This window comes from Sus scrofa, chromosome 10, assembly GCF_054392235.1.
Source record: "Sus scrofa isolate SSC_HxYL_T2T_F1_AM1 chromosome 10, Sscrofa_HxYL_maternal_Yorkshire_Landrace_v2.0, whole genome shotgun sequence".
Lineage (NCBI taxonomy): Eukaryota > Metazoa > Chordata > Mammalia > Artiodactyla > Suidae > Sus > Sus scrofa.
In genome coordinates, this window is record NC_139392.1 from 30973460 (window position 1) to 30986880 (window position 13421).

A 13421-nucleotide genomic window follows, 5' to 3' on the forward strand; every position below is an offset into this window, starting at 1 on the left:
CTTGCTCATTGCTCTCCACCTTGGCAGCAATGACCCAATCTTATCACATAGCACAACATGTCCCAGGGCCCTCAAGCCCCCCGTGAGGAAGTAGACTGGGGTCTCAAAAGCACCATGGTTTCTCCAGAGGTACTGTGACATTTACAGTCAGCTTGGCCAACTCCTCCACCTACTTGGGTGATCTGTCCTTTTGAGGCCCATATTTTGAGAGTCCCTGGGAAGCCATGGGTCAGTGGGCACCAGGGTTGCCAGTTCCTTGGTTCTCAGTGGCATGTGTGATGTTTGGAGAATTCACCTTGCTGAGCAACAAATCTCATTGATCCTATCCAAACACTTTGCTTATTCAAAACTTGAAGATCCTTTTTTTTTGTATTTTTGTATTTTTAGGGCCAAACCTGTGGCATATGGAGGTTCCCAAGCTAGGGGTCTAATCAGAGCTGTAGCCACCAGCTTGCACCAGAGCCACAGTAATGTGGGATCTAAACCGAGTCTGTGAACTACACCACAGCTCATGGCAACTCTGGATCCTTAACCGACTGAGTGAGGCCAGGGACCAAACCTGCATCCTCATGGCTCCTAGTTGGATTCATTTCCGCTGCACCATCACAGGACTTCACCAAAGTTGCAGATTCTATGTGGTAAAATAATTCTTGTATTACTCTTTATAGTGTCTGCCATCCTCCAGCCAACATCCCTGTGGGAGTCTGGCCCTTGAGTGTCAGCACACTTTCACTCTCCTCCCTGAGAACAGAGAAGACCCTTGCCATCTTGCCAATTGCTCAAAAATGTTTTAAATGAGTTTTATTTTTTCCATTATAGCTGGGTTACAGTGTTCTGTCAATTTTTTTCCTGAACAGCAAAGAGAACCAGTCACACATACACATATACATTCTTTTTCTCACATTATCCTCCATCATGCTCCATCATAAGTGACTATGACTTCTTTCTGGGCTACAGCTTAACCATCAAATTGGTCTTCACCTCAGTCATCAGTTCATCATCAGAGCAAATACTGAGAACATCTACCAACATGTCTGTTACTTTTTCTCCAACAAATGGCAAAGACCATATCAAGACATCCATAAAATTGAGCAAGCAGTAAAGGTGTGGAGAAGAGTTAAACTGTTGAATAGTCATCACATTATTTTCATCCTTTAATACAGCAGCTTTATTATCATAGACATCTAAGCAATTAGGTACTGAAAAAATTGTCATTAATGATGGGAACCATGTAGTTTGACTTTTTCTGTGCATTCTATAGCTTCAAAACAAATAGCCTGAATCTTGAGCTTCATGAGTTCTAATAATCAATCACAAATTATTGTTTTGCAAAAATTCATACACCACTGGATAGTTATAAAAATAAGAACATCCTCAAACTGTATTGTGAGTAAAATGCTCTCTTGCATTTTTCCATTTCCAAAATCCTCAGAAGGATTAGTCCAAATGCAGGTGGCTCTTTAAACTATCTAGTCTTCTAATATCATCCAGTGTGGGTATTTCTGGTGAAAGTCTGCCATGAAGACAAAACAATTGTTGGTTTAAAAGTGCAGCAAGTGGCAGGCTGCCAAAAGCTTCTATACAAGCTTTATAGACTCTTTCTGAATATTTGATTTTACATTCCTGCTTAAAAGTAAAATATCCAGGAAGGTGTCTGCATTCATGGTTGCCTCTCAGAAGAAATAATGTGCTTGGGTTTAGAATCTTCAGGACCCACAAATATAAGACAAACTCTATAATAAAATAGCATCTGTCCACACAATCAGCAAGAAAAAATGTATCTTGTATAAGCAGGTGATCATCCTCATTCAAAAAATTTTATTGGATCAAAAATTGACCATGGATTTCACCACATATTGTAATTGGAGCCTCTACTTCTATCATGGTTTTCTCTCCCTGAAGAAAGGCATCATCCTCATTGGTGATTCTAAATACAATTTCTTCATCACTTGATATTCTTTACAAAGTGGTTTTTCAGAACATCAAGTCTGGGTAACCCATCCAGGTCAAATATTTCTTCAGATGTCAAATGATTTGTTTGGGGGGAAGGGGTAGCTTTGATGAAGCGGTCAGCCCTGGGAAGTGGCAGCAGGGCTGTGGCAGGGGTGGTGCAGCCCTGGCTGGCTCTGGGAGGGCCAAGGCTTTTCTGGGCACTGGGCTCTGCTAGGTGCTGGGTCTGGCAGGGTTGAGGGAAGGGGCATTGGTGGGGGCAAGGGGGCAGCTAACAGAGCCAAGAGGCAGCACAACTGTGGAATATGCTGCTACCCCATACACTTTTAAAATGACCATTTAGCTCTCAGTCCCATATTGAACTCCAGTTGGAAGAGATGAGCACAGTCTCAAAATGGAGGTAAAACTTCAGCCCAGTCACCACCAGCCTGATGTCCAGCCCAACTCCAGCCTTCACTGCCTTCACAGGGGGAAAGAGGGCAATGATCCAAAGGAACCAGAACAATGGAGAAAACTGTTTATTTGTGGTCTAAACTTTGAAACCACAGATGATAGTTTAAGAGAACATTTTGGGAAATGGGGCACACTTACAGATTGTGTGGTGATGAGAGACCCCCCCAAATAAAATGTTCCAAGGGATTCAGGTTTTTGACTTACTCTTTTGTTGAAGAGGTGCATGCAGCAATGTGTGCTCCAACATACAAGGTTGATGGACATGTAGTAGAATCAAGGAGAGCTGTTTCTTGGGAGGATTCTGTAAAGCTTGGTGCCCATCTAACAGTGAAGAAAATTTTTGTTGGTGGCATTAAAAAACATACAGAATAATAAAATTGGGGAGACTATTTTGAAAAGTATGGCAAAATTGAAACCATAGAAGTTATGGAAGACAGGCAGAGTGGGAAAAAGTGAGGATTTGCTTTTGTAACTTTTGATGACCATGATACAGTTGATAAAATTGTTGTTTAAAATACCACACTATAAATGGGTGTGATCGTGAAGTGAAATAGGCTCTTTTTAAACAAGAAATGCCATCTGATGGGACCACAGAGAGGTCTTGGGGGTGTATCTGGCAACTTTATGGGTTGTGGAGGAAACTGCAGAAGTGGTGGAGGCACTTTGGCCATGGTGGAAATTTTGGTGGAAGAGGAATTTATGGTGGTGGAAGTGGTGGCTGCAGGGGTAGTTATGGAGGAGGTGATGTTAGTATACTGGATTTGGAGATGATGGTGGAAACTCTAGTGGTGTTCCTGGTTAGAATAGTAGAGGAGGCTATGGTGGTGGTGGACCAAGATATGGAACCCAAGGTGGTGGATGTGGCGGTGGTGGAGGATATGATGGTTACAGAGAAGGAGGAAATTTTGGAGGCGGCAGCCGTGGTGGTGGTGGTAACTATAATGATTTTCAAAATTATATTGCAGAACAACAATCAGATTATGGACCCGTGAAAGGGGGAGCAGTTTTGGTGGAAGAAGCTCAGGAAGTCCCTATGGTGGTAGTTATGGATGTGGTAGTGGAAGTGGTGGATATGGTAGAAGAGGTTTTTAAAAACAGCATAAAAGGGCTATGGTTCTTAGCAGGAGAGAGAGTGAGGAGTTGTCAGAAAATCTGTGAGTTACTTTGAGAAATCCATCCCAAATGCATTAGAGGCACTGTAAGTATCTGCCACAGAAGGAACAATGATCTATAGACAGAAAAGTTACTGCAGCTTAAATAGGAAATCCTTCTTTTTCAGGATGTCATAGCCATAGTTTGCAAAAAGTGCAGTTCTTGAAATACATGTACATTCCTGAGGTCTTTTACATGTTGCAGCTTTTTCTTTTTCTTTTTCTTTTCATTACATCAGAAATATTGCCCTGTAAATTGTGGTAGTGATACCAGAAAAAAAATTGGGAAATTTTTAACTTTTCAATATTTGTTATTCAGTTTTTCCATATTTTAGTACAGAAACTCTAAAGAAAATGCAGTTATGAAGGTGTTTCCTTGTGAGTTAACAAGAAAGAAGATCATTGTTAACAATTTTGTATTAATTTTGGTAAAGTTAACTGTAAAGAAACACCTGCTGACTTTCAGTTTAAGGGGATCTGTTCTCCCCATTTCCAAACCATGAAATGAGGTGGGCTCTGACATGTGAAGAGAAGATATATTTGTATGTTTGCAGTGTGTGTTTTAGATAATAGAATTGGGTATTTAAATTAGCATGTTTGTGAATTTCATAGCAGTAAGATTTACCTTCAGATGAAAAATCTCAAAATTCCTATTTGGTTTTTGTGCATTTTCTTTCAAAATGTAATCATATGATTTTAGTGCATTAGCTTTGCTGAGAGTCCTAGCTGTGTTTAGAACATCTCCATTCTGCATTCACCTTCTTCACCTAAGAACTGCTGCCATAGTATTATTTGGGTGTAAAGGATGTCTGCTGCCCTCTGTTTAAATTTGGGAAAGAGGTAGTGAATATTTTCCCTTTCCTCCTACCTTATAAAACATTTTAAAAATCTTTGAATACAGGACCACTAAGCCTGCTATATTGAACAAATTCGTGGCTACTTTCTTCCCTCCTTTTTAAAGCACAAGAGGCCTGTATATCTTCAGTTATTTTCCTTGGAGATAGATATATATATTGGTATAAGCTCTCAGAGCAAGAAAATAAAAATCATGCATTGTTGAACTCTTAGCTGGCTGACATGCTTCCCTGGATGCTTTCCTTTCATTTTACTGGATGAAACCAAGGATAGTCTAGATATAATCATCACAAATAACTGCATTAGAAGTATAGCATGGTTATTTAATACAAATAAGCTTTTCACTTCCCAAAGACCTGAATTCAAATTTGGATAGGCAGAGTTGTAGTCACTTAAAATCCCAAAGAACACATTGATATTCCATGTGTATGCTTGAACCTAAATCATGTTGGTATGAGTTAACAATTTATTTGGAAGACCCTGGTTGAGAAGAGTTTTAGATAACAAGGTCATGTATATAAAAACCTACTGTTTTGCACCAGCTAGTGCTTACAATCTCATTTGAGCCCTAAGTATGTGCCCTGTGCTCTGTTGTAATTAGTTCTTTGGCAGTTGAACATTGAATTTGAGATTATTATTTTTGTTTTAAGAAATACTGAGCAAAACCAGCAAAAAAGTTGGGATGGGGCTTGCCCAGTGTCTGAATATGCTCTCTTGTTGCTCTAATTCTGTGCCTCTGTACATTGATATTTGGATGCATGCAATGCCAGCATGAAAAATTGGTCTTCACAGATTTTGCAGTTTTCCAGAAAACACTCACCAACCAATAAACATAACAGACAACATTCCATTTGTTAATGGACATGTGTGAATAAGCCATGTAGAAAATAGGCTAATTATTAGAAAATTGTTAAGCCTAACAACTTCAAGAGTGGTTATATAAATGGACACTGTCAATGCACATAACTTAAACCTGGGTACATGGTCAACATAATGCTTGGGAAACATTAAAATTAAGCTAAACTGTCTCATGTTATTTTATTCATGTAATAAAGTTTGAAGGAATGGGGAAGATTCACATTTCCTCTTTCTTTGTGAAATTGTTTGACATAACCTTGACAGTATACTTTAATGTCATATGAGGTTATTGTGCTGTTAACAAACTTTCTGTGTTTTGGAACTGGTTTAATAGTTAAAATATTGTCCGTTAAATTGATGTCCACAACATATAAGCTGGTGAAATCTTGTGTATGTGACCTGTTTATAAGCTGTATTAGCTGAGTTCTTGTGAACAGTCTGGAAAAGTTAAGACATGAGGAGAGCAATTTAATCAGCTTTAAAGGACCTAAGATGTGCTCTTTAAGCACAGAGTGGATCAAAGGAGACTCACTAAGATAGGACTTCAGCAGCCTTTTGAGTTTGCAATGAGGAGACAGCAACAAGAGCTTCACCTACAGAGAAGTGAAGGCATATGATTCTATGGCTCTAGTGAGAAACTTTCCAAAAGCTCATTAAATCTGCTTATTACAACTGAAATATCTAAGAAAGTCTAGCAGAAAGGAGCTCTTTGCCTTTAGGAATGTCAATTAGAGATAGTTGGCCACAGTCACTAGGTATAGCATTTAGACATGCAAGGAAGAGCAATATGCATTAGGTAAGGCTTGAATTTGAATTTTTTAGGTAATTAAAGAGTAATTTTTTGTAAAGCAAGGTAAGAGTAATCTTCTTGATTTGAGTTTGAATGATTGAGGTTGAATGAGAACCCTACTTGCCTAAATGAGGAATGTCTTTCCTACCATCTTAAAGACAAAGGTTACTGAGTGGGTAATGTTTGTACCTCACAGTAAAGCCTGTTGGCACCTGTAATAACCATAAGCATTCATCTTGAGAAAGATATATACAATTCACTGTCGGTGTCTCTAGGGTAACGTCAAAAGGAAGATAGTATGACCAGATTTTTTGGAAGGGGTTTTGTAATAAGCATGACTTGTAGTAAGCATTAGGCTTCCAATCCTCCCCCAAGGGGAAAAAAATGAAATGAACTTTCAAAATTGTCAGATCATACAGATATTCAGGTGGACTCATACAAAAATAAGTTATCTTGCATATGACTTCAGGTAAGTATTTGGATTAATAGAATAAAGTTTTGGTTCTTTTCAAAGGTTTTTTTTGTGTTTAACCTGTTATCCAGAAGCAGTGGGGGCTACTTATACTAAAGCTCCTTTTTCAAAAGACAACATTTCCCAAAGAGTAGTTAAATATTACTCAATCATTATTCATATCAGATGCTGATTGTTCATATGGGCTATTAGTGCTGCCTCAGAAGGGCTTGTTAAAATTTGAGATTAGATATTAAATCACTTGAAAAAAGTAACATTGGTGGGGCAGAGGGTTAAAATAAAACTAGTTTTTAAATTATAAATCAGTCAAGATCTTACATAAACTGGAATTCTTTGACACAGGTTTTATTTTCAGAAAATGATTGGTTGAGTCTCTCTCTATACCTAAATTAGAACTGAATTTCTACACATCACCAGAAAATGAAGTGTTCAATAAGGTAATAAACAGCCTTGTAATGACAAATTATTTACAACATGGTGTTTGGTAAAGCAAATTTCCTAAGACAGAAAAAGTTTTTTAAAAGTATTTTTCTGTTCCAGTCCAACTCATTTCTTTATGATTATTTCACTTTTTTGATTTTATTTAAATGTAGTTCCACTGTTATTGCTGAAAAAATGCAATGCTCCTAAGTCAGCACCACTAAACAAAAGGAAGTTACACAAGGGGAGATGGTCAAGGCAAATCTTAACTGATTTTGTCAAATCAACTTTTAGATATAGCTTCCCATACATATCTTCCCCAAAAAAGGGACAAATAATTTATATTCATTTCCTAAAAAAAAATGAATTTTTTTTAGGAACAATTGAAATACACTTGGATTTGAGAGTTCTAATAGTAAGTCACAATTTGAAATATCTAATGCTGCTGTCTTTTGGAATTCTGGTAATTCATGTCACGAAGTAGTGAGTAAGCATGCTAATCTGCAGGGGTAATGTAAGGATATAAAAACAAGGCTACTTTTAAATTTCAATGTTTTACTCTGATTTTTAAGACTTAACAGGTGGTCTGTAATGGATTAAAATGCTTCATTTGTACTACAATGAAATGTTTATAGAAAGATAACTTTTTCATTAAAATATTTTTAGAAAGAAAATGACTGTTTTATGTGGCCTGTTATTATTCAAAGAAGAAACTCATAGATTCCCCTTAGAAATTAATATCAAATTGATTGGCCCTCCAGTAAGCAAAACATATAAAAATGGGTAACAGTAAATAAAAATTGTATTACAACTCATCCAAAGCATGGCAAGATGTGATAATTGGTTACTAACTGTTGGTCAGGATGCAAACAACCATGGCTTTTACCCATTCACATTAGAAAGAAAATTGAAACTGTTTTCTCCCATTCAGTAAGTTGTCTTTTTGTTTTCTTTTGGGTTTCCTTTGCTGTGCAAAAGCTTTTCAGTTTGATGAGGTCCCATGGGTTTATTTTTGCTCTAATTTCTATTGCTTTGGGAGACTGACCTGAGAAAATATTCATGATGTTGATGTCAGAGAGTGTTTTGCCTAAGTTTTCTTCTAGGAGTTTGATGGTGTCCTGTCGTATATTTAAGTCTTTCAGCCATTTGGAGTTTATTTTTGTGCATGGTGTGAGGGTGTGTTCTAGTTTCATTGCTTTGCATGCAGCTGTCCAGGTTTCCCAGCAATGCTTGCTGAATAGACTTTCTTTTTTCCCATTTTATGTTCTTGCCTCCCTTGTCAAAGATTAGTTGACCATAGGTGTCAGGGTTTATTTCCGGATTCTCTATTCTGTTCCATTGGTCTGTCTGTCTGTTTTGATACCAGTAGTACACTGTTTTGATGACTGTGGCTTTGTAGTATTTCTTGCAGTCTGGGAGAGTTATGCCTCCTGCTTGGTTTTTGTTTCTCAGGATTGCTTTGGCGATTCTGGGTCTTTTGTTGTTCCATATAAATGTTTGGATTGTTTGTTCTAGTTGTGTGAACAATGTCATGGGTAATTTGATAGGGATTGCATTGAATCTGTAGATTGCTTTGGGTAGTATGGCCATTTTTCCAATATTGATTTTCCCAATCCAGGAACATGGAATATCTTTCCATTTCTTTACATCTTCTTTGATTTCTTTGATTAAAGTTTTATAGTTCTCGGCATATAGGTCCTTTACAAAGACAAATACCATATGATATCACTTATAACTGGAATCTAATATCCAGCACAAATGAATATCTCCTCAGAAAAGAAAATCATGGACTTGGAGAAGAGACTTGTGGCTGCCTGATGGGAGGGGGAGGGAGTGGGAGGGATCGGGAGCTTGGGCTTATCAGACACAACTTAGAATAGATTTACAAGGAGATCCTGCTGAATAGCATTGAGAACTATGTTTAGATACTCATGTTGCAACAGAAGAAAGGGTGGGGGGAAAACTGTAATTGTAATGTATACATGTAAGGATAACCTGACCCCCTTGCTGTACAGTGGGAAAATAGAAAAAAAGTTAGAAAAAATATATATAAGAAAGAAAATTGACCCCACACTTTGAAAAACTGTAAGCTGTTGCTAATGTAATGGATGTATACATTTCCTATGACTCAAAAATCTCATTTGTTGAATTATATCTGAGATAAATTAATAAACATGACCACAAAAGATACACAAGAAATATTCTTAATTGCATTGTTTCCAACACTATGGAACTGTAAACAATTCAATTTTTTAAAAACCCTTTAAATCAAGACTTAAACTTTTCCTTAAAGTGTTAACTAGTATTTATTTTAGTGTTTGGAGTTCATAAACTCTATCACAATCTCTCAGGGTTTCCCTGTATCACAAAAGCAACCATGAATAATACATAAATAAACAGTGTGTCCAGCACCAATAAGACTTTATAGGTCAGGTATACTGACCCCTGCTCTAGATTAGATAAGCAATATTATGATAAGTGTGTACCTAGGAAAAATACCCAACAATGAGGATAAATGAACTTCCTTGGCATCAAAAAGTATAGAATAAATTCACAAAAAAATAAGTCAGAAATAAAAGTGTAAAAACCATATAATTTTTCTACTCTATACCTCAAAAAATACCCAACCTAAAGTATTATATTGTACATTAATTTTTGGTGGGTGTGGGATTAATTTCTGAGATGCTAGAAATGTTTTGTTCCTTTGGACTTATTCTGAGAGCAGGAATCTTTTAACACCTGAGAATTTACTCTCAATATATATTCATAGATGAATATTTTCTCTATTTAGAAAATTTTCTAAACCCTAACAGGGGTTTTCATGAACAAAGTATGTCCATTATTAAAATGCATGCAACTGTTAATTTTTATTTTTTAACTAATACTTTCTTGTACAAAATGAGTCTTGTTTATATATTTGTGAATATGATGTGCATAATTTCATAATGCTTATTAGGATATTATTAATCTTTATGTTATTAAAAGAGTTTCCTTGCTTGTGGAACAACACTGTCTTTATCCACCCACAGACATTCCCAGTCATTCGCCATGCACAGGTGAGATATAATGAACTTGGGTTTCCTATCATGCAGTGAAATCTGTACCGTAATACTCAAGGTTTGAAGAACACCCAACTATATTCTGAGAAAGTACTCTTTTTGGTAGACATTTGCCTGTACAGAATTGTAGCGTCACCAGGGGGATCAGCAAATCCCTACATATAGGTTGTTTTCTCAATCAGCTTGTATCTGAGGAAAATAGTTTCTCCATAAGACATGTTTTTCAGTTTTTTAAGATCTCCATTTTTAATGAAAACACAAATCTCATCAGAAGATAATTTAGGTTATCCAACTTTGAAAGATAAAATAGCTACCCAAACTCAGGATTAAATTTTTGGGTAGGGGCGCTTTGAAGGAGAAGCTGTGTTAAAATGCTAAAGCTGGGTTCTGGCTGAATAAAATGTAACCCAAGGGAATTTTGTATCCCAGAAGAGAAGAAAAGTACCCAACGGGAAGATAAGTTGGATATGAATAGATTTAAGTGACTAAGGACTACTCTACATACATCAAATGTGTACCAGAGAGAGAAATAATGATAGGGAAACATTTTGTAACAAAACTGCATCAGTTTCTTAATTTTAAGTGGTAGAAATTTATTAGCAATTAATTGTGTGTTTTGAGCTTTGCTTCAACAATGTCTCCACAGGAGTAGAGTTTGTATTTTAGCATTGGGACTTCCACACCAAACATGACCATGATATATAAAAAGGCCTCATTATCCCTATGAAATATTTTCCCAAAGTACTTAAAAAGGTACTTATTACATAAAATTCAGCTTGATATCTTTCCTAGCTTTTCAGAAAAAAAAGTAGGCAAAGCAAGAAACAGATTTCAAACAATCAGAAGAGTAAACCAAACAAATAAGAAGAAAATCAGCGTTCCTATTAAATTCCAAATGAGCATTAAGATGAAACAGGAGAATAGACTTGTGGTTGCCTAGGGGGGAGGGGGAGGGAGTGGGATGGGGTGGGAACTTGGGGTGAATGGATTCAAACTACTGCTTTTGAATGGATTCACAATGAGACCCTGCTGTGTAGCACTGAGAACCATGTCTAATCACTTATGATGGAGCAAGGTAATGGGAGAAAAAAGAGTGTATACATGTATGTGTAACTGGGTCGCTATGCTGTACAGTTGAAAAAAAATTGTTTTGGGGAAGTAACAATAAAAAAAGATGAAACAGGAAGTTAGGTATGATCAGTATTTTTTTAATTTTAGGCCATTTAGCAGATGCTGTAACTTTACGGTCATTTCCCCTACTAAATAATAAATAAAATGCTGAATAAACTATTTTATATGACCTTATGATTTATACATCTTCTCGGTGGGGCTATATGTTCAGTCCTTTGTTTAATTTCTATTGTTTGTTTTATTATTATTCTTGACAGCTCTTCATATATTTGGGATACAAGTTTTTTGTCAGATACAAGGTTCTCAATGATTTTCTTCACTTTTGGGGTATATATACATAAGAATAAAAATAAATGTTTCTAAAATATTCTCTCTGATGTGTTTACCAACACTGTTCTAGTCACCTTTTGTTACACAAATAGTAGTGCAAAACTACATGACTTTAAAATAATGACCATTGACTCATTATTTTATTCTTATATTGACCAAGGTCACATGAAGTATTCAGTGGAAAGATTGGGTAGACTGTAAGGTCATTCATATCTGGCACAGGATGAGAATGGTTAAAAGATAGACTCAGATTCTCCACTTCTCACTCCACATAATCTCAGTACCTGCCACTTGGTTTATTCTGGTTAGCTGGACTTCCTACATGATACCTCATGGCTTTCGGATATTGTTTTCTTAAAGGAAAGACTGAGAAGTGACATACAATATTTCTGCCAATTTCTGTTGGTCAGGCAGCTAAAGCAGATTTCAAAGGCAGGATAAATATCCACTGAATCTCTAAGGAAAACGTGCAGAAAGTGTACAGCTATCTTTAATCTTCCCAAACTATCATTAGCCCTTTGGAGAACACTGTAATTTCTAATTCCAGGTGTATTTATTAATAGCTTTAATATTTTAATTAAATCTGTGAGCAGGCATACCATCTCTTTTAAATTTTGTTGGGCATATACTTACAAAGTCACTTTGTAATTGGCAATACTTGAACAGCACACATGTAGAAGGGAGAGTGACAGACATTTTGATCATTCAGATCATTGTGAAAGGAGAATTCGTTCTGGGACTTTGGAAAGTAGCCCAATCACACTAGATACCAAAATGGTAGACCAAAGTTTTAGGAGTACAAAGAATCCCATTGCTATATGTTGGGGAGGATTAGGGGAAGACATGAAAAGGCAGAATTCTGTCATTTCTTAATTCTGGCATTTCTTAATTTTGCATAGAACTGATGTGATAGTAGCAAAAACTTATTTTAAGAAAAAATATGAAACTTCTAATTTCAAAAAATCATCACCCATGAACAGTTTTTTAAGTGTCAACTTTGCACATGTGAGTTGTATCAGTAGAAAAATCCCCAAATAGAATATTTGTCTTTTTTACATCATTCTCCACTTTAATAGACAAAAGTACTTAACAATGTATATTTAGAAAGCACTACCTTTCAAATCTTTTAACATGCTTTTTAGAAAACACAAAACAAACACGGATTCTATTCCTGAGGCTTAAATCTAGCATGAGCTATGGTGAAATGAATAAATACATTTCAGAGAATAGTGTTCTATTGAGAGAATGAGAAGAAGTCACAAAGACCTTTAACTGTCTTCAAATCCATGGTTGGAGGATGGGAGTGAGGCAACGTGTGATGATGAAAGCAACCTTGAAAGGCAGAATTGACGAGAATATTATAGCATCATTATTTATAATAAAGGGTAGAAGCAAAGTTCATCCAATGAAAGAAAAGACCAGTAAAGTGTGTTGTGCCCACAAAATGAACTATTACTCTGCCCTGTGATGAAACAAAATTCAAACACATGCTACAACGTGGATGAATTTTGAAAACCTTTTACTGAAGAAGCGTGACAGCAAACGGACATATATTGGATTGGATGATTCTGTTTCTATGAGATGGCTGAAGAGGAAACCACATAGAATCAGAAAGTAGAATAGTGGTTGCCAGGGTTGGGGGTGGGGGAGAAGGAGAGTGACAGCAATAAGTATGGGTTTCTTATCGCAGTGATCAAAATGTTCTCAAAGTAGATATTGGTGATGAAATATATTAAAACCAAGTAACTCTACACATTAGGAGTTTGACTTTTTTGGCAAAAGTATTATATTTCAATAAAAATATGATCCAATGAGTTGTGATTTTCCTAAATGAGGTAGTGAAGGAGAATGTTTCAAAAACAGTGAACTATCCGAAGGAGCTAGAAAAGATTAAGCAGGGAACTGTTTGATGCTCATTATATTTCCTTTGACTAGAGGCGAATATTGATGGA

The 13421-nt window shown here is 36.4% G+C and overlaps 2 pseudogenes; one reads left to right on the forward strand and one right to left on the reverse strand.

The window, feature by feature from the left end:
- Positions 1 to 662: 662 nt before the first annotated feature.
- LOC100513724 (serine/threonine-protein phosphatase 2B catalytic subunit beta isoform pseudogene) lies at positions 663 to 2289 on the reverse strand (annotated as a pseudogene).
- A 241-nt stretch (positions 2290 to 2530) lies between these two features.
- Positions 2531 to 3495, forward strand: LOC100513528 (heterogeneous nuclear ribonucleoprotein A3 pseudogene; annotated as a pseudogene).
- Positions 3496 to 13421: the final 9926 nt, after the last annotated feature.